The sequence below is a fragment of the Lagopus muta genome, chromosome 7, assembly GCF_023343835.1.
Source record: "Lagopus muta isolate bLagMut1 chromosome 7, bLagMut1 primary, whole genome shotgun sequence".
In the NCBI taxonomy this organism is placed as follows: Eukaryota; Metazoa; Chordata; class Aves; order Galliformes; family Phasianidae; genus Lagopus; species Lagopus muta.
The window spans coordinates 44279573-44300807 of record NC_064439.1 but is presented as its reverse complement, the minus strand read 5'-3'; the positions used below and the strand labels follow the sequence as shown (position 1 = coordinate 44300807).

Genomic DNA, 21235 nt, shown 5'->3' with positions numbered 1-21235 from the left:
CTACTGCCTAAGGGATATCAAGCAAGTTCAAAATTGTTACATGCTCTATCATTATTTCCACAAAATAGGACTTTTGGGACTTAAGCAAATAATTGTTCAAACACTGCTTCCAAAACTTAATCCTCCAAATCCACATCCCACGTATCACAGGAGTATAAAAATCAGACCTTTTGATTCAACTGTTAACGACTCCAAGGCCATCTACATTCAGATGTGAAGTGATGCTCTCACCCTCTATGTAACGAAGTAACACTTCCCCCCCTACATGAAGCACAACACAAGAGCAGCTTGATTACCACTCTCAAATTCAAAACAAGCAACACACCAGAGTAAGGCATGTGACTACATAAAAATAATAATAATAGAACAGAAAGCATTCTTAATTACTTAACATTACAAGCCTCAATTAAGAATCCTTAGTTAACTGTGGTTTTTGCATCCTCTGAATCATCCGAGCCAGCCAGCAGCCATCAGTTCAACTACAGAGGGCTGATGAATCTGACAGTATCATTTTTAATAGCAAAGATATCCAGCCAGCAGTATCAGAGCATCCTTCTTGTAGCACACCAGGTCCAACTTGGTATTTCAGAGGAGTATATCTTGCTTTTCACATCACCACTACCAGAAGAGAAAGCGTGACAGACAACTACCTGATTTCACAAAATTACAGGAAATAAATGAATAAAGTCTCTGAGAGTGCATAGGCAGTGCAGCCTAGGCATTCTGTATTCACTCTAATTAGTTTCTTTGGAGCAGATTGCTTTCAATAAGCTCAAGAAAATTGAGCTTGATTCACTGGAGACAATCTGGGTTCAGTTGTTAACCTTTTAGCCTTTAAATATGGAAGTTTCTTTAAAATCTATAACATTAACAAGTGCACTCATCAATAGAAATCAAGGTAGCATCAAGACATGATTTTCTTTTTAATACCAAAACAATTCAAAAATGAAAAAAAGCCGTATTTTTTCACCAATTAACAAAGTCAGAATCTGCCTGAATAAGACTGGAGAAGAGACCTCAAGTATTTCTACGCTACAACCATTCCCAAATTTGGATAGAATCAACAATACTACTAAACAAGTGCAGGCTTATCCACATGCCCCAGGGATGCTGCTGGCCAGTGCTTAGTGAGGGACGGAGGCATGACAGACAGACAGCCCATTCCCAGGCCAGCTGATGTGATTAGGGCTGGCCAGCCTGCCCATTCCTGCAGAGGCTGCATCTGTTCATGAGCACTCTTGCATTAATAGTCAGATTCCTGCTTACCAGCTCCGAGATGCTTTCTAACTGAGGTAAGCCGAGTCCTCATAATTCTCAAGCACCTACAGTTGCCCTGAATGACACTACAACTAGGGAAAGTATTCCTGTCACAGAGGTCAGATGACCACCAGAATCAGCAGTGACAATATACTAATACAATAAATCGTTCTAACAGTTTCAGAATTGCTTGCTTTTGAATCAATTCCATTACAACATCATCTAAGAAGAAAAAAGCACACAGGAATCCATCCAAAAGCTTCTGCTGACTCAGATGCAGTTAGGTGGGTTTAAATTTCCCTCTGGGGAACTAGATCTTTTGCCTTAGTATAAGAACCAGAACAAAGGTATCAAAAAGATCAAAACAAAGTTCTAACCTGAGTGCAGAAAAGTTTATGAAGGAAACTTAAACTGCATAAAGAAAACAGCAACTTTCTGATGATGCCGAAATTGATTTTGTTCTATACTTCGTGGTTTTCATCCAATAAAATTAAATTGACTTATATTTTCCTCTTCTGTGCTCAAAGATTTTAGTCTTTCTTGTCTCCCATGGCCCACTGTGAGCAAAATGAGCTATTAAAATCAATGTTATGGTCATCTATTAGTCAGCTAATAACAGGAGTGAGCAATTATCCAAGGTAAAGAATGTAGCTCATAAAGGAGAAAGTAAAACCTTGCCTACGATTAGATAGTAACAGGCTGCAAAAATATTATTTTACAGATGCCAAGAAATAGAGCTTCACTATAAAAAAATGCTAAGTACCTTTATGTTACCCACAGAAGAGAAGCCATTAGCTGCATTACTTACAAGCTTGGAGATGGAAGAAATGTGGAAAGAATGTTATCTCTAATAGTGATTAAGTTCACAGGATAACAGGAGGATTCCTCTGCTACTTTTTCTATTGTCCAATAATTCACAGTTCTTATGTTTTTCTGACTGTAAAATAGAAGTATTCACCTCATTAATCCAGCAGGAAATTAATGCCATAAATGCAATGACTGGCATTCTTCTTTGCCAGTGAGCTCAGTTAGTTTACTGTGGGGTCAGAAAAGCTCAAAAGCTGATGCAAGGAGTATGCAAGCCCACCACAAGATAGATAGAAAAGGAGGAACTGCTCTGCTGCCCTCTCTGTAGCAGTCCCCTCCCACAGCATCATCTCTGCCATACTGCCTAACCACTCCTGCAACTTCAGGCTCTGCAAGGATGGAGCAGGATGGTTCCATATCCAAAAAGTTTAATGTCTAGAGAGCACTAAAAATAATTGTGCAGTCCAACGACAAATCCAGACACTGTGTAGGGACCACAAAATATCTGATTAGAGATGCTGAAGATCAAAATAGCCTTCTAATTCCTGAAAATAGCTGTCCTCAGGATCAAATACAACTGCTTGATAATCCAGGTGAGGATAATCTAGGAATTTTTGCAGGCTTGGTAGATGAGCTGTTCAGTGGAATACAAACTTATCACTGTAACATAACTAACAGCTGAAAACTTCACTGTGTGTTTTCCTTATACTTTGTGGTATTATGCGAGTCAGTTCTGCAGGAATGAGGAAATAGCTCACCCTGACATGCAAATAAGAAGGTGCCACACAATAGTGGAAGCAATGAGAAAATGAGGGCAAGTAATTTACAAGTGATTTAAATGGATTAGGAGCAGACTCCTAACATGTAATCACCAAAGCAGATCTCTCTCAATCAAGAGCTGTGACATGAGTCATTTAATCGACACTATCTCAAAAGCAAGGAGAGGGGTTTGAAGCAAAACAGTCCTTCACAGGTGCCGTGATGTAGTTTTCTCTAGAAAAGACAATAATAAGCAGCTTCAAACAGTAAAGCAGAACGCTGTTTGTCTGCTTTCTACAGTGGGATTATTTGCAGTCCTTCCTATCATGAACGTATATCCAAACACACTGGAGAGGGAAAGGGGAGAGAAGTCTCCTATTATCTGACAGCTTGCTAACACTAAAGGCATAATAACAGATATTAGTGATGAAAAATGCTTTGGAAAGCAGGAAGAGGATTGACACTGTTTGGGAAAGTAGATATTTTGGGTTTTGTTTTTTTTTTCTTTCCTTACATGAAAAGCCTGATTTTTGTGTTTTTAATAATGTTTGCTGCCCTTGGATACCAGCTAAATACAAACATCATCTCATTCCAAAAAGATTTTCAAAGCAGCAAGCATCCACATATCAGCAGACATAAGGCAGATTCTTTGGTAATCTGTACAAAGCAGAAACAACAACAACAAAAAGAAGAAAACAACCTTTAAGTCACCTGTAAAGGTAAGAAGGTTCAGGGACACAATAGGAAAATAAAAAACATTAAGATATCATTAACTCATTAAGGTTTGACAGTAACGGTTTGGCACATCCTGGGCTTTCCTTTGTAAACTGTTTTCTCAGCAGCCTAGACAAATCTTACGTAGGTGAAAGTTACACTGAGATCATCAACTTTCTCTCCTGACTTCTGAGCGTTTAGCTATGAAACGCCCATTCTGCATTAATACAAGCTTTCATTTCAGTGTTGTACAAGCGCCCAAGAACGCTGTCGTGACTTCAGTGCTGTTGTGTCAGAAGAGATGTCAAAGACCTTGACCCACTCTACACACAATCAAAGCATGCTCTCAAGAAAGGTGGAGCTTTTAAAATATGAAAGATGTTTGGATCCTCAATACGCACTCGTCTATGGCAGTTAAGGATAGAGCAACATTGGGTATCGCCATGGGGAAAGGTCACCCTCTTGCCTGGGCAGTCAGCAGAAGGGAATGTATTCTCCCTTGACCTACACCAGGACACGTTAAGGAGGACAGGACTGTAATTTGGTTGACAACCAATGGTTTTTTTTCCATCATTCAACCTGGATGTAAAACAAAAAATGAAGTTACATACAATAATCATCTACTTGAAACAGAGTGAAAATTTATAGTAGAAAAACATTTTTCAGTAGCTGACAATTAGACCACAGACTCTGCCTCCTCATGTTTTTCACTGCTTATCCCTGTCTTAAAAAAATAAATAAATAAATCACATGTATTTTCAAAAAATATCCTTTTAAACTTAAGTGAGGTTGTCATGCTAGGCTTGCAGGCACCTGGAGAAAAATAGTGACCTATCTACATCCCAGGGAATCAGCAGATTCCAAGCCCTTATGCTGACTTCCTCAGCTCCAGTCTCCAATGGAAGGTTATGTCGCTGTCTGTGCCAGCTATACAGTGTCAAATATCACTTGACATTCAAAGAGATGCTTTAAAACCAATTGTACCAACTCCTAAAATATTCCACCATGAAGATAAACATGATGCAAATCTGATCACCATCAAAGTGGAAATATATCCAGCAAGCATAAGAACATTATTAGAAATACAAACTTCTTCCTTCTAAGGGGACAACTGGCAAACCCTCAGGATCCCTCTGCATACATCCAAAAGGTTGTTCTGAGTTTTCAGGACATCATTTTCCTGCACAGACTGACAGTGCAGAGCAGCTACAATATGAACTATAAATAATTCATATTTGTTACCCATTTGGCACAAAAGCTGCTGCATGGACATTGTAATGCTTCTGGCTGTGCTTTCGAACAGAACTGTGCATTCCTTTAGGTAACTTTAAGCGTGTTTGTGGATTGCAACATCCAGAGTTAAACAGGAAATATCTTATCAGAAGTTCCTTCTGGGAGATTGAGTCATTCCTCCCACTCCTTCATCACTGCAGGAACCAGAGGAAGAATTTGGGGGCAAATTGGTGGAATGAATTAGCTGACTGATAGCACACGCGAGCCTGATGTAGTTGCCTCAACCTCCTGTTCCTGTGGGAGTCACCAGGTGGCATCGTGACACAGGTTTACAGCATCTCTTCTCCAGCACCTGAGCACAAAGCTCTACTGCCCCGCTATGGGACGTTACTTCTCCAGAGAGGCTTGTAGCAGGTGGAAGAAAATCCTCCCACTTTAATTTCCCTAACACAGATCAACTTTGTAGGTAGAATTGTTGGTCAGAATGGCTGAGGTTCCTGAGGTGTCTATGTTTACTTTCATCTTATTCCAAGGAAGACTAAAAATCCTATTCAGCCTTTCCTTCTTAATTCGTTTAGACTCAAATCTAACTACAATTACTGAAAAGCATCTTAAGTTGGACCTGACTGAGGGAGCTGTCTGGATACCTTACACAAGATCCAGGCTTGATCTAGGAATGGAAGAACTATTCACTGAGCCAAACTGAATGAAAAATATTGTTGAGTAAAGCTGCTAGGCTTTCAAGAGCAATTTACTGACCTGCACTAATGCTGTGGGCTTTTTTGTCCCGTCTATCAAGCAAGATCCAGAAACAAGTTTTTGATTATTTCTGACCCTGACATTTTTTGGCAAACAACAAGTGACAGAGTAGGAGGTGATTAATACTGGCAGAGGTAGAAAGAGCTGGTTTTCTGTAGGCAATAAATAAATGTCTGAATTAAGAAGAAACTGATATCCCTGAAATGTGATATTTCAAGATGGCATCCAATAACCACCATTATAACCAACAGATTATAAAGCCTCAGTGAACTGCCATACATTAGATCATGCACAGCACATTCGACTTTGAAGTGAGCATCTCCTTCCAAATGCAAATAGGACATTTTCTTTCAAGAACAAATATCAAACACAATGAGCATGCCTGCGTAAGTCAGACTCATCTTCCACTTGACTTCATTCATTCCATTTGACTTCAGCCATATAAAAGAACTTCCTATTCTTTTCAGGGGCAACAAGTAATATTGCCTGTTTCAATTAATCTAAAGCTGAAGCAAATGAGAACGTTTCTCTGGTGTTGACTGACAACTGGTGACTTCCTTATTCCTCAGATGCTCCATTGAGGAAGCGAGATACAGGAAAGCCAGTCTCCTTTATTCTTGCTTTTTTGGATTCTGTTTTGAAAAAACTTCCTTGAAAATTATTTATTTGAACAGAATTATATTCATTATTAATAATAATTATGTCATTCAGAAGAACCAGGATAATGCCACAGAACTAGGGAAAATGAAAACAGATTATTTGAAATCCAAACACATTAAGAAAGTCATTAAAGGAAAAATATCTCCTAGCAAAATCTCTATTTTTATTAAAGGCATAGAAATAGAAGTGTACAGCATAAAATATTGTATCACCACCAGTTAATTTATCATGTAGCACTTCAAATGAGAAGATAAACAAATGAGATTCAAGGAGCTGATGTGTCCTTTAAAATCTATCCTCTATCATTAAATTTTCCCTTTAATAAAATTCAGAATGGTGGAAATATCTTGATTTTTCAAAGCATGAGATTTTAAGTGCACTTACGTATCAATTTTTGTGTTCAAGCATACCTCAGCTCCTTCACTTACTTACTTAAACGAGAGTATTCACGTAACTCAACCAAATATAAATTGTCTTGGCTTTTAAAAGGAGATTGCCTCAGCTCAATAGTGAGCATCTGCTCCATTTTTACATGAGACTTTCTAAAAAGAAAAAAATTCCTAAACAAAAGAGTGACTTGATTATCTTCCCACCTTATTACTATGGATGCAGCTCTATTTACAGTTGAACAAAGTAAAATGAAGGTAGCAGCTTAGTTTAGAATATCACAATGAATAGGAAAAAAAAGCACTAAATTTACCTCATTTTTAGCTTTCACTTTTTTTAAGTGAAGGTAAATAGTTTAAGCATTTTTGAGGTATGCTCTGCCCACCTGTCAGAAAAAAGGAACAAACAGTGGCAGAATGGTGAATCTTTTGATCATTGCGTTTTAAGAAATAATTATAAACTACATTGAAACGAGGCCTCTATATGTTCTTTGTTTTTTTTAAGAGTATTCTTTTAGTTTTCTGTACTGAGTTGTCTATTCCAGATAATGTGGGAGCCAGCTAAATAGGTGGAGGTCTGGCACTGCAAGAAATAACCCTTGCTTCAAGAACCTTTGAGATCGTGAGACACAGTGATCAACAAAGCAACAGGTCTTGCTTCCTTTGGATGGACCTGAAATGTTTTTGTAAAATTGCATCTAAAAGACCTGACATTCTTCATTCACATTGGCAATACACAGACTTTGAACAATCCCTCCAGAGGGACAGAGATCTTCTGGGACGACGTATGTTCAGTTTGAGCGGGAGCATCAAAGCTAAAATCTTTGATGAGAGAGGAGAAAAATTCTCTCACAACAATATCTAGGAGTCGAGCTTAATCTAGTGCTGTGTTAATTAGGCCTAAACTCATGTTCTCATGCTGCAGGAAGAAATTCAGTCTGTAGAAAGGAAGATACACTAAACAAAACAACTCCTTTAGGGATCCCTAGTTCCTGGAGTAATTTTCTCCACTCCTCTCCCACTTCTCAAACAGAAAGTAATCGATTTATCATTACATATCCAATCTAATAAAAGAAACACCCATCAGGAAAACTAAGCAGTGAGGCTCCTGTCCACATGTTGGGGAAGTTGTTGCCAAATTCAATTTGGAAGGAGCCTTCCAGGCAGGTAGCTGTGTGACTACATTTGGCTTCAGGGCAAACACACATTAACACCAACAGAGCACAGAGCACCAAGGCATTTAGCCTCCAAGATTAAGTTTCCATTTTCCTTTGTTTTTACCTGCTGAGAGAAAATATTGACAAGAGAAATCTTCCAGACAGACAGCCAAACCAAAACATTTCATTTAGGGTTGTTTTGAGACCGAGTTCATAACAGAATTTATTTTGTCACAAAAGACAATTTGGACCTAAAATATGCTGCAGGGAAAAAAATAAATCAGAAGAGAGTTAGGAAAATGATTAAAAGTTGAAATTTCATCTTCTACCAAGAGTCAGTCCATTCAACAGAGAAGAGTAACTTAAGGATAGTGTCTGACTAAACACGGGACAAAACAAATCTGTAGTGGAAGGATCTCTGCCTGACAGACAAGTATTTAGGAAGATCTAAGAGCCAGAAACAGAAACAAAACCATTTCAGACAAGGAATAAAGCCCAAATGCTACGTAAAGCACATTTGCCACTAGGGCAGTTTACTATGGCTTACAAACAATCTTAAACCAAATAATTCTGGGGAATTTTTAACCACACTTCACTGCTAGCTTTAAAGCGCCCCCATAATCCATCCAGCATCAAATTCCCAGGCTTTACAGGAATTCTACACAGGGAACCAGTTTCAATTGCTCTTCTCTTTACTTTTACCTGTAAAACTGAAGGTTGTAACATACAGTTAAACTTCAGAATATCTTGAACCTGGTGCAAGTTTTTTTTTTCCATCACTCTTAGTAAAGTTACAATAAAAGAGCACCATTGTAAGGCCCTAACTAGATAGAGCATTGCAGAGAAAACATTTATAAAGGCCCGTCTCCATGTATTCTTGAACTGGTTATCTGTTGTGAAAGGCTGCAATGTGCTTGCAAATCCTGCCTGGAGATGTACACCTGTGCAAATCATCACCACCACGGACACGAGAGCCCACACACACATTTCAGATTACAATGGCAGTGCTTCTGGTTTTGTCTGCGCTCAACATGCCTGTACATCAGTCCTCCTGCTGGCACTGGCTCACTGTGTTTTGATCATTGTTTGTTTCAATACCCACCGCTGTCTGCTGCTATTGTCCCTTCCCCCAGATCCTGGTGAAGGACTGAGACAATGCATTCACTGACAAAGAACTGAAAATTATCTGTCTTGAAAACACTATTCATGACATTTTCTCTGGCATATTCCGATGCCAATGGAAAGCATGCTGTTCTGGTAAATACAGAAGGAAAGGACATTTTAACAGCTGCTCTTTTTTATTTTTGAATTTTCACCTCAAGCAGTGCTCTGGCATTTGCATTTAGCATCAAGCACTGGCAATTAACCTGAATGAGGCTACCTTCCCTCTGGTAGCAGGCGGAGAGGCAAGAATCACTTCATGTCAATGGATCCAAACATTTGGAGAACAGCTTTTAATCAAGATCAATACCTATAATGAGAAAAGGGCTTAAAAACTAGCAAAGCAATAATGCACATATTAGCTTTTTGATTGAACATGCTGATAACCTCAGAAAAAACAATTACACCAGCCAACCTGGAAAAAACATAATGGGACTGCCACCCTCACAAGGGAGCTGATTCAACCAGTACCAAATCTTCACAAAGGCAGGCACCAAAATACTTACGCATCCCCAGCTACATCACTGCTCTTTTATCCAATGCATTTCAGAGGCTTATTCTCCAAAATATTGCTAAAAATGTTTCTTCTTCCCTCTTTAAGGCATAATTGACTTCTCTAAACAATATACTTTTATGGTAACCATTTGTTTTTGTAGGCAAGTGAATAACTACTGTGTTTTCATTTTTAATGTATAATTTCAGACCAATAATCCTTCTGGGAAGCTTTTTAATAAGACATGAAATTCCAGAGGAAGAGAAAGCAGTAACATGAATGGCCTTCCCTTATTCCTATTGCTGTACTGTTTTCAGTACTTACGATCGGAGACATTTAATGCCCTTTGGGTTTAATAACTTATTTTACAATTTCCTACTAATGCGCACCAAGTAATACAGCTATGTCAGGATTTAATGCTAATTAACAGGGCTACTTAAACAGCTGATCTGAATCATACATCTCAACTCAGTTCTCTCACAAAACATTCATCAAGTCTTAAATAAGTGACGTCCCTGCTTTTGCACTTTTCCCCATGATTCCCTGATCACATAGGATTCCTACTGTTTGAAGTCCCTCTTGGCTCAGTGCTGATCTTATTGAGTTTAATGTCATGAAGTCAAGCAAAGGCCAGCAAAGTATTCCAATGATCTTCTGCCAAATTTTTTCAAGGAAGTAAGTAGACCCCAGAAAATGCTTTGATTTTCTGAGAAGAAAATACTTAGCTAGAAAATACACAGCTAGTCTACTAGATACAATGAAAACAATTGCAGTTTCGTTAATTTCTGTCTGTGGCATGTGGCTAGTCAGCATTAGAGACCCACATTCCATACAACCCAGCGATGACAGTCACCTCAGCAGCATGACATCAGACACCCACATGTGCCTCAGAGATTTAGGACGGGGCTTGACAATTTGGAAATGAGACAGCAATCCAAGCCACAATTCTTCTCAGGACTTGCTCATGCACGCAATTTAACTCCTTCCTCTCCTTCCCATATTTTACTTTCCAAGGCCAGCACCGAGGTTCCACCGCTACTTTCATTTCCGTGTTTGAACCGGGCTTCTCCTTCCATATACATGCTACACCTGAGTATACACTATGTAGTATCTACTAGACTTCTGAGAACTGAATTACCCTTCTCTTGATATGTTTGTCACATGAAGCACTCTTGCAGACAATCAGACAAGCAAAAGATAAGAGGTACAGACAAGCCTTATGCTAATACAGCATCATTATTACCTCATAATACAGTATACATTATTACCTCTAAGGCAATTAGTTTGCTATTAAGCAAGCAGTTTCCAAGGAGCTAATGTTTCACTTCGAGCAATATCACTAACAAATCTCACCTTCACTGTTTTCACTAGACCTTTGGAAATTTAGTTAGGAAAGCTTAAGGAGGTAATGATGACAGAGATGCACAAGGCTGTCCTTGGCACCCAGCTACAGCTCAGACTTGATGCAGCACCCACACTGTGACTGAGGGGCTGGAGCTGAGCTCTGACCCCATGAGTATCCCTTTCCGCCACCTCCACCAGCAGCCAGACCAGATCTTGTAGTTAACAACAAGCAGAAGCAATAGTTTCTCAGGCTTCTTCCACTGTTTGAAGTTTTTGCTCAAGTGCAAAACAAGTAGGCACAGCAGGATGCATGATAAAGTCAATGATCTTAACAGATACTACAAAGAAAAGAAAAAAAAGCACCAACCAGAAACAACAACACCACCATACCATTTCTTCTAAAGAATATGCTTATAACAACTTAGTTTTTAGAGAAGTGCGTGCTCACACAGGATGCTTCACGATCATCTGGTGCACCAGTTATCTAAAGAATCTTACAAGAAGCAATGTAATACATTTTAACTAGAGAATTCAACTGGTTACTAACATAGCAAGGCTATATTCAACATAGGAAGAAACACACAGATCAAAGGTCAAAAATATTGAATATTCTCCAACACTTTAGAAGAGGTCTGGGGGAGTTCTGCTTACAGCCAGAGGTCTGAGCTGTTCATTGAAATTATTACTACAAACTGTATAACCGGATTTATGTTGCCAGTCTAATTTATCATTCTCAAGCTACACATGAATTTCACTGAAATTGGCAAAGAAATAACACCAGGTGCAAAAATCAAGATGAAGCTGGGTTGTGTTGACTTCTCGGTATTTATTGCATGAAGAGGTAAATATTGACAAAGATTAAGAAAGATTAGAGAAAGGTTTGCAAGTCAATATGTGCTTGAAGGAAGAGAACACCTGATATTTATTCAAGTTGAGCAAGTTATCTAGAGATCTTTATACACTTTTTGTGTGGCAAGGACAGTGCTGCCTTACAAAGGACCATCCATTGTTATCTAGCAGCTCATTTGCCTTTAACCAATGTTTTCTATGTTTTGGAAAGAAAAATAATAATATTCTCCCTCTAGATGCTTACAGAACATTAGCTCCTTCTTGCCTCCAAGCCAAACAGCATGTGTTCCCATGTCTGTATTTTTGCTGGCACAGTTACCATCACAAATGCTGAGGAATTCTTAGTTTTTAAGCAAATGTTAATGTTCATCCATAACTAACAAACCATTTGGGCACACCTCTACAGGCAAGAATAATATTGTTGCTCTTTGTTGAAAAAAAAAAATTACTTGTTTTCCTAACTTCAGCAATAATAAATAATAAAAATGATGATTTTCTGGGGAAAAAAAAATAAGCCATACTCCTCTCCATTTCCTACAGTCATGATCTTTATGCATTAAACTCACATTTGGGCCTAAGTTACCAGAAATGTCATGTGTCATGTTTCTGCTATGAAAGAGTTTTGTTCATCCTTCATGGTTAAAAGCTACCTTTTGTTAAGTTAGAACAGGGGAATTGTCAGTGATGGCCAAAAACAGATCCACAAGTACGGGCTTAACTGCCAAACAAGGGCAAAACTTGCATGAACTCCACACTACAAACACCAGAAAGCAGCATTCACCAACATTTGTATATTTGATGACATCCTCTGCATTAAGGACTCTCACACATATTTGAGGTGACTAAAAACAAGGTAGCTACTTCAGTAGGGGATACTAAAAGATTTCAAGGTGATTTGTCATCAATATAGAATTACAAGAAAAAAGATACTTATCTGTCTGTATCTTTGTTAACCATACTTACGAAACCTAAGGGTTACCTAAAAATGAAATCCCAACTGTTCAAATGGAAATCACTAACATCTGACCTATCTTTGGGCTTCTGCCAAATTTTGTTTTGGTCTTTTTTTTTGATTTTTTTGTTTTGTTTTGATCTTTGCCAGGAACATCACTCACTACAGGGTAAGAACAGTGGGTCCTAGAAACAATTCTTGAGCCTTTTCTTATAATGTTACAATAATAATAAAATGCTGAAAACTGGACAGACGCATTTCAGGTAAAGATAAGGTTATAGCATCAAGCTTCAACAGCTTATTATAAGTAACGAAGCAATAGATATCTATCTAAAAATAATAATAGCAAGCAATAAAATAAAGGTATTTTTCAAAGTAGGAAGAATTTAACTGCAAAAAAGCTTAAGGCTTCCTTTTGAAATAATCTTTGCATTACTTTCAGGACAGCTACCATAGAAGCAAACAATTTAGGTATGTATAGGTTATATATAAGCACTCTTCTTGTACTGCTGATATTGATAGGGGCACCTCTGCTCCTCTAGAATAGAATGGCAATCTTTTTGGGTCAATTGTTGGCTTGTTGTTGGCTTAGTTTTTGTTTACTTTTTTCATCTTTTTAAATGAGAATAGATCCAAGCCAGGTGCTGCATTTCCCTGTTCTTCTCTTCAACTGACCGGTTTGACCTGGAAAAAGGAAGCCCTGTCACTGGGAAAGTGATAGAACTGAAAACAAGAGCACTTTCATCAAGCACCTACTATACATATATTGGATGACTTGACTCTTCACAGGTTAAATAAAGCTACTGAACACCAAAATAACGTTGTACACAATTAAGCAATTCGGGTATATTCCTTTTAATAATGTTTGAGTGTAGGCTGCTATGCCTGAAACAACACCACACTCCAAGCTTTACGACACATCTAATTTCCCAAAGGGCTACAGAGGACTTTCAGGACATCAAACAAACTTTACATATCTGTCAACAGTTTACAGGCTGGTTCAGCCCAGTTCCATTTTGAGCATTAAGAGTCTCATGCTCTACCATCTGAGCTAGCTGGGCCAGCCCATAGAGCAACCAAAAAAATCATAAAACCATGACAATATCAAAAGCAATTTAACTACAGGTCAACAGAACCTTGCTTTCAGAGATTTGCAACTAAAGCTCACGAGTTTTGCCTGTCTCTTGAACTCAATAACCTCAGACTATCTTAGAATAACAACATATATATACGTTCCTAAACCATCGGTGGCTGCATGAGTAATTTCAACAAGGTTTTCATTTGGGTCTCTTTGAAACTGTGTTTATCCTGTGAAGTAATCCAGTTCCTCTACTGATAAGCATATGGAGAAAGTGTCAGTTAAAATAGTCACTTGCCATAAAATAAAATGCTTTTATTGCAATTAGACTCTTCATTATATTATTCAAGTTGGCACTAAAATACTGCTTAGGAACAAAAGAGCTCACAAGACAACATGCTAGATGAAAATTTCAGGACATGTTCCAAAAGCAGCAAGTGAAGCAAACACTTGCTGAGGAAGCTTTAACAGAAACATGTATTTAGACTGCTCAGTGAATTTGCTCTTCCAGTGGTCACATCACATTTGATGTTAAAATATCCTACAGAACCATCATGCGTGATGAAACAAAACAGAAGTTCACTGAAGTTGCTACAGTTCAACTAATGAAGAGCGTGTAAAACTCCCGAGCTCTACTGGTCTCAGCAGAGATTCATCTGTTATACCCCCTGACCACCATCTCAGCACGAATCTACCCTTCCCTCTTTCTTTATTGACACCACTGACCCATCCATTCTACCCTGACATACTACGTACCTCTGTTCATCATCCATTTAACAGCATTAACTTACATCCCTCAGGCTGGTGTGAGCCTCTCCTGCTTATCTTAGTAGTCTGCCTACCTACCTCAGGCAACACAACTGCCATGTCCCAGCTTCTCTGGTCTCATTTCAGCCACTAATCCACAGGCCAAGCTGTAAAAGCCTGAGCCACTTCCAATATATTTCGTTTTCCTTTTTGCTCTCTGCCTGAGCTCTGCATGCTGAAGAGGCAGCTAACAGCCACGAGCAATCAGCTGTGCACCACCTGCTCCTCTAATCTCTCAACTATCTTCCTCAGATTAAGAAGAAATTTGATGCACCCTCAACCCAGTCTGGAATGAAAAGACGGCTGGAGACATCACAGGAACATGAAAGAGCCACCACAGTTCCCACAGGCAAGTAATCAGGCTCTCAAGCCCTGGTACAGCCATCAAGTTTCCACCTCACAGAACCACCCAATCCCTGCCAGAGACCCCTTGCAACTTTAAATGGAACAAGCAGGACGTCCTAGAACTTCAAAATCCCAGAAGGATGGAGATTTGTCAGCTAAGTACATAGTCTGCTAAAATAGAATACAGACATAATGAGCAACAGGGTTTAATTCAGTTTGGTAATTATTCCACCTGTGGCCTAGGGTATTAATTCTGATAGATGAAGTCTTAGAGAACAAAGTCATTACTGATGCCTTAGAGGTGAACGCCTACAAAGTAAATGGCAGCTGTAAATCCATCAGTATCTAATTGTTGCAGTCTATATTGCAGTGTCTTTTTTTGCCCTGACTTCTGTTCGTGTCAGGTTTCCTTTCTTCCCCCTCAGTCAAAGATTTACTTTTCCCAATAATTAAATTAAATTAGATAAATTTGAGCCTAACTGAAACTAATTTTGTATAATATCCCAAACCATTTGCATGAGACTTGTAAAATTCTCCAAGCTATTTCTCTAGGCAGTGGGGTAGCTAATTATCTACCTCTCCAAGCAGCCTTCGAGGCATCACAGATCATTTGTTTAGAAGACGGAACAATTTCATTCCTTTGGAAAAAAAAAAAGTGCCCATTACAATCCTAATGCATCATGAAAATTCCATGTTTCCACAGAGATTAAGTAATTCACCCTCCATGGAATATATTTGATCATATAATAACAGGCAGACATGATCATTATGCCTTGAATATCATCATTTAGGAAATCAATCCCTAAACTTTTGGGATATGCAAATCCAATTGATTCCTGAACTGTGAAGCTCTCAAAATGAACTAAGACTTTTGTCACCGTACAAATAGTCACCATCCCTTTAGGTTGGGCTGTGCCAATTTATCTTGTAATCTCTCACATAAAACTGTTTCCATCTAGCCCAGTAAGACACCTTTTGTCCATAACCAGCTGGTTTACAGAAGACAAAATAAATTATGTAAACGCTGTAATTGTGACTACTGTTCAGAAAAAGAATTACAAAGAAAAGCTGAATATGAAATTGCTCATGGATAGTCCCCCCACGTGTCCTTGGAATGCAGAGTTAGCCAAAGTCAATCCACATTTTATTCCCTTGCAAACACAGCAAATTCCCACCAGAGTTGCCCTCACTACTTGTTTCAGTATGTGCCTGGGCTGGGTTCTCATCTGCCCACACGGCTGCATCTTAGTAAAGTACAGAGACTCAAAGTGTCCAGATCCCTCTCGACTATTCCACTGTGGAGAATTTCAACTCCACAACAAAAGAATGAAAGCAAAGCGGCGTGTTACTGAGGCAAGACATCCACAACAGCAAGTCCTGTACACTGTGTCTCAGGTATCCAAATATAAAATTATTCATACAAGTTTAACACTAGAGTTCTTAACATTACTTGACAACTGAAGTTTTCAACTGATTATATCATTTCTGGAATCTACAATCAAGCACAACTTCAACTAAAATTTGTTTACAGTACCTCAAAACATACCCTCAATCCAGAGGTAGCCAAGGGCTGTTGGCTTGGGTCAGTACCCCCTCCAAGGCTTATCTATGCTAAGGAATGAAGGACAGAACCACTTAGCATCTACGCAGAGGAGTCAGTTACGCTTTAGAATACACCCACTGATTGCAATTAAGCCAAATACACTTGTTAGTGTGCTTTTGGTTTGGTTTCAAAACAACGCCTATCTGGAAGGGAAAAGAGCATTCACTCCTAACACAGGACAAGAGAAATCTCACAGAGCAATTCTCATCAATATTTTATCCTTCCGTTCTACATCTGCAGTACCCCAGGACAGAGCTCAGGAGAAGCCTATTCACAACACGAGACATGAGGGATTCACATCATGAAGCCACTGTGCCAATTTTCTCCCTGCCTCTCGTTAGCAAGAGATTAAACCACAAATGATTCACCAAGGAACGTTACCACATTACATTTACAACCGAAAGAAAACATTTTCAATTCCCTGGAGGGCTCAGTTACAACCCTTCAATTAAGCTACAATCCCAGTCTCAATTCACATCTGCCTAAATGACTTCTGAGGACTGACACAAGTCAACACACAACTCTGGTGCTGAAGTCTTTTCCCTAAGCCTCAAATTCAAGTACTGGCCACAACATCTCAAGTACAGGTCTTAAGAGTAATGGCTTCTAAAGACTCAAGCATAATCAACTGCAATGGAAAATACCTATATAAATTATTCTGATGCTTTCAAACCTTTGAGTACCTTTGCACCCATACAGAGAGGAGCGGCTGATGTTTGAGTATATCATCCACTTTACAGCTACAAGTTAAAAGCCACTGTGTCCATGAACAAAAAGACAAAGTGTTCTGACTGTTGTTTTTTAAGCAAACTTGATTTTCAGAAGATGGAGAAGTATTTCCTCCTGGCAGTCGAATAATTCAGTTTAAAGTTTCAGCTCTCCCCATCTGACTCCATTACAGTATTTTCACTTCTATTACCTGCAGACTCACTGAAGTTTTAACTTGAAACATGAAAGGAAGTTTCCTCATCCTGCATTTCCCTGTGAAAGGAGAATCCCAATACTCAAAACCAGCCACAAAACCAGCAACGCCCCAATGAAAAGATGCAAGAACTCAAATTATCCAGGTGCTCTCAGGGAGACAATAAGAATTTATTTCAGGTGCAGAGTAAAAACATTAATCAGAACGTCAGCTTAAAATGCAGTAGACCTGGTCTGGAAGCAACCTCCTAATCATTCCTAGCTAAGTTACAGTACTCCTCAAGGCCACTGTTCCTCAGCTACCAGCTCCCCTAATATCCATGGAAAAAAACAGCTCTTTCCCTTCTCGGGCTGGCAGTACAGATAATACAACTTGGAAATTCAATGGTTGTAAGAGCAGCATAAATCTTCTGGGGTCAAATCATTCCTAAAACATCCCAAAAAACTACTGGAATAGTTAAAAATCCTTGCTCAGACTCACGGATGACAACTAAAACGACACCACTTGACTGGAATAGGCTTCGGAAAAGTAAGATGTGAACCAAGCAGTATCAGCACGTTCAGATTTCTTTGAACTACTCTGATCTGAGAAGCAGGTTGTATGGCTCTTATTGTCAAGCTTTTTATGAGATTTCTAATAGTTTATGAAAAATAGCAAAAACTACAAATACCAGAAATATTTGTAATTCTTCATGTCTTCAGTGCTAATAAGTTTTATTCCGTGAGATAATGATTTAATGAACTTGAGCTTAGAATAATACTTAGTCTGATAGCATGTCCAGGAATCATCTAAAATAATAACGAAATGTCAAGCAAAACGGGTGACAAAGTTTTTGCTACAAGAAAGTTCATACACAAAGAAAACTAAGTGAAAAAAATATAAAACTGCTGAAAATAGTATTGTTATGCTGTGTTCTTGTGGGCATAATGAAAACAACATGTGAAGTACCTACTTGATCAACAGAGGAAAACCAGAATATGGCAGTGATCATAAAAGATGCATCTCACATCAGGAAATAAAGAAATATTGAGTGTATCAGATATCAGGTATTCAGCTGCTAAGTAGAAAACTTCTTTAGAAACAGTACAATAAAGACAGTAATTAAAGTAATATTTTCAAGTACAGTTTCCGAACTGTTGTAACAAAAAAGATGCATAATTTACTTGCACTGAATATTTTTTGCATGCAGATGTCAGATTTGTGCCACACTGAATTTATTCACTATCCTTTTTTTAAACCTAGACTTATACATTTTCCATGAAGTTATTTAAATACCACCCCAAGATGCAAAGTTAGCTCTGTGACTGCAAAGGTTTTTTTTAAAAGAAGTGTGAAATAATTAACATATTCATGAAGGAGCAGAATAACTGCAGACTTCAGGTGAAACACTAGCGTAAGTATCACCAGAACTAAATTGCATCAAAAGGTGCTAAACCCTGTGAGTGTGATTGCTGTAGCATCACCAAGACTTACCAAAACAGCCAAGTGTTCATGCACGTCCCCAGGAGCTTTAGAGTCAAGAGAAATCTGTTTCTTAGTGAGGACACCAGCCTGAAAGCAGCCACCATGAGGGCACATAACTGAAGAAGAAACGAGAAAAAAGGAAGAGTTTCCAGTCAGACAGTAACGTTCTGACAAATTCAAAATAGCTGTTTTGCAAAGTGTACACAAATTTCTTGATTTGCTGCAGTTTCCTCCAATTACTACCTTTTCAAATAGACTACGAAATCCCTGCACAATAGATCTCTGTGAATGTTGGATGCTAACTGGAAAAGCAGCATTGATTGTATGGCATTTTCCACAGTACAGACACGGCATCCAGAATAACAGTGTGGGAAAGAGCAGCACATTAGGATACACCTGATCTGTTCGGGTTCCTTCAACTGCTTCCCCCATCCCCATTTACAAAGCAATCAATGCAGCTTCTGTCTGTTGGTCTCACTACTGCACTGCATCCTGGCTCCTGAACAGAAAAATTTCAGTACTGCAATTCTGTCAACGTCAGAGCAGAGAATTAAGTGATTCTTCTCTACAAATATCTTCACACCTTTGATTTTGCTGTTACTGTTGAAGTCTTCCTTTATTCATGACTATGTGCCTTGTCTTTACTGGAGTCTTCTTGCCTGTAGTTTCTTCAAATGAAAAAGAAAAAAAAAAGTAGTCTTAGTAACTGAACTGCAACAGCACAGAATTCATAACAACTTGACGCAATTAAATAACTTGACACAGTAAAATTAGATAATAAACATTTTTAGTTCAAATTGTCTGCAGTTTTCCAGGGAGCACAGGATGGGATATTAGTAGCTTTTCAGATGTGCTCCCATCACCATCCTTGGGACTGCTTTGATTTCAGTCAGCTGAGTTCTTCTGATGAGTTACAAATCATCTCAAATGCACGTGTGCTCTGAATCATAAAAAATAAAAGCTAATAACTAAAGAAAGCATACAAGCACACACCTCATGCATCCCCTGTGACATTCACTGTCTTGTGCACTGCTCAACTTCATAGAATGCAACTGAAGACATATGTATCTATGGCAATGTTCTCCACATCACAAGAGTCAGACTCCTTTCCAGCTGTTACAGGTGAATTTGCACATCTGACATTTGTCTGCATTTGTTCATTAGCCCTTGTCTCCCTCCAGTGGAGGAAGAATCAGACCTCCCTGTATATTAAACAAGGTTCACAGACAGCTGTTACCTGACTAAAGAGTACAGCTTGGCCTTCCTCGAAGGTTTTGTTGCCCCAGTGAAGGAGATCTGAGGAATACTCACTGTTCCTCAAAGTATTTAAATGATGTGAAGCTACATGCTAATTCCTTTCCATCTCCAATTCTTTCCTACTCAAGGTCAATCCTGTACGACAGACAATCTTCTTCTTATGCAGTCCCAATTTAACCCATTAGCAAACTTGATCAGTACGTTTGTAGTTTTGTCCTACTTTTTGGTAAGCAGTGAAAACAAAAAATAAGATCAATGTGAAAACCAGTCCTCAAGAACCTTCACTAATAACCTCCCTCACGTCTTACAGTTTCCTTCAACACAGTTTCTCATCTCCTCGAGTCACTCCCAACATGACACTGGTACTAAGCACCCTCTCCTGCAGCTCAGCTAGCACTTCCCTACATAGCACCAGATGCTGCTGAGGTTGGGGTCCAGTAAAATCTTTCCTTTGCTCTGAAAACAAGCGACATGGCTATGAGAGGGACAGAGAGCACATCACAAGAGGTGTTGGCAGGGAGAAAATTAAAAGCCATCATACCTGACCCTGGTGGGACCTTATCTGAAAGGTTACGTACAGCTTTTTCAGTTAGCCAGAAGTGGAGAAAAAAAACCAACTCCATAAATGAATGCAATTAAAAATCCACACATGACAGCCAATGGAAGAGCTTGTTTTTATAGCTTACCAAAATGAACAGCAAGTGCTAGAAGTTGGGGAAAAAGAAAACTATTTAAGTAAAAGAACAACGAGAACCACCCCAATTCTAACTAAGCATTTTGGCTAAAAGGAGAGCTATATCATGAAGGGAACAGCACTGTGGAATAGAGTTATGGCTGGCAGGAGGGAATCAAAAAGCATTTTATGTTGGACAGTTTCATTTGTAGGACACACAGTGTGGCTGTTGTCCCAGCTAAAAGCAGAAGGCTCCCTAGCCCAGTTTCTTCCACTACTTGCACTGATTCTTTCCAGAGCTCCTCAATGCTAACTTCACCTCCAATGCAAGTCAGGAGAATAAGAGGCTCATTTGGTGATTTGCTGCAGATAGGAAGGAGGAAAGAGAAGGGGAAGAGGGTTAACTGCAGCATGAGAGGATATTTTGGAATGTCAGAGTTTGCTATATTGTCATTTCCATGAGTCTATTTTATTTAAAATTAAAATATCTCATAACTGCTCTGAAGAACCAGCTGGTTTAAACTCACTTAAACAGGTGCAGCACTCAGAATTTTC

At 38.9% G+C, this 21235-nt stretch overlaps 1 long non-coding RNA gene across 1 annotated transcript in view; it reads right to left on the bottom strand.

Moving 5' to 3' along the window:
• The window catches only part of LOC125696444 (uncharacterized), an 81589-nt gene that overhangs the window by 6626 nt on the left and 53728 nt on the right, over positions 1–21235 (bottom strand). The window contains exons 2-3 of the long non-coding RNA XR_007378343.1: positions 19334–19418; positions 18760–18866 (exon numbers count right to left, since the gene is read on the bottom strand). This is a non-coding gene — a long non-coding RNA (uncharacterized LOC125696444). The remainder of the gene's footprint in view (positions 1–18759; positions 18867–19333; positions 19419–21235) is intronic.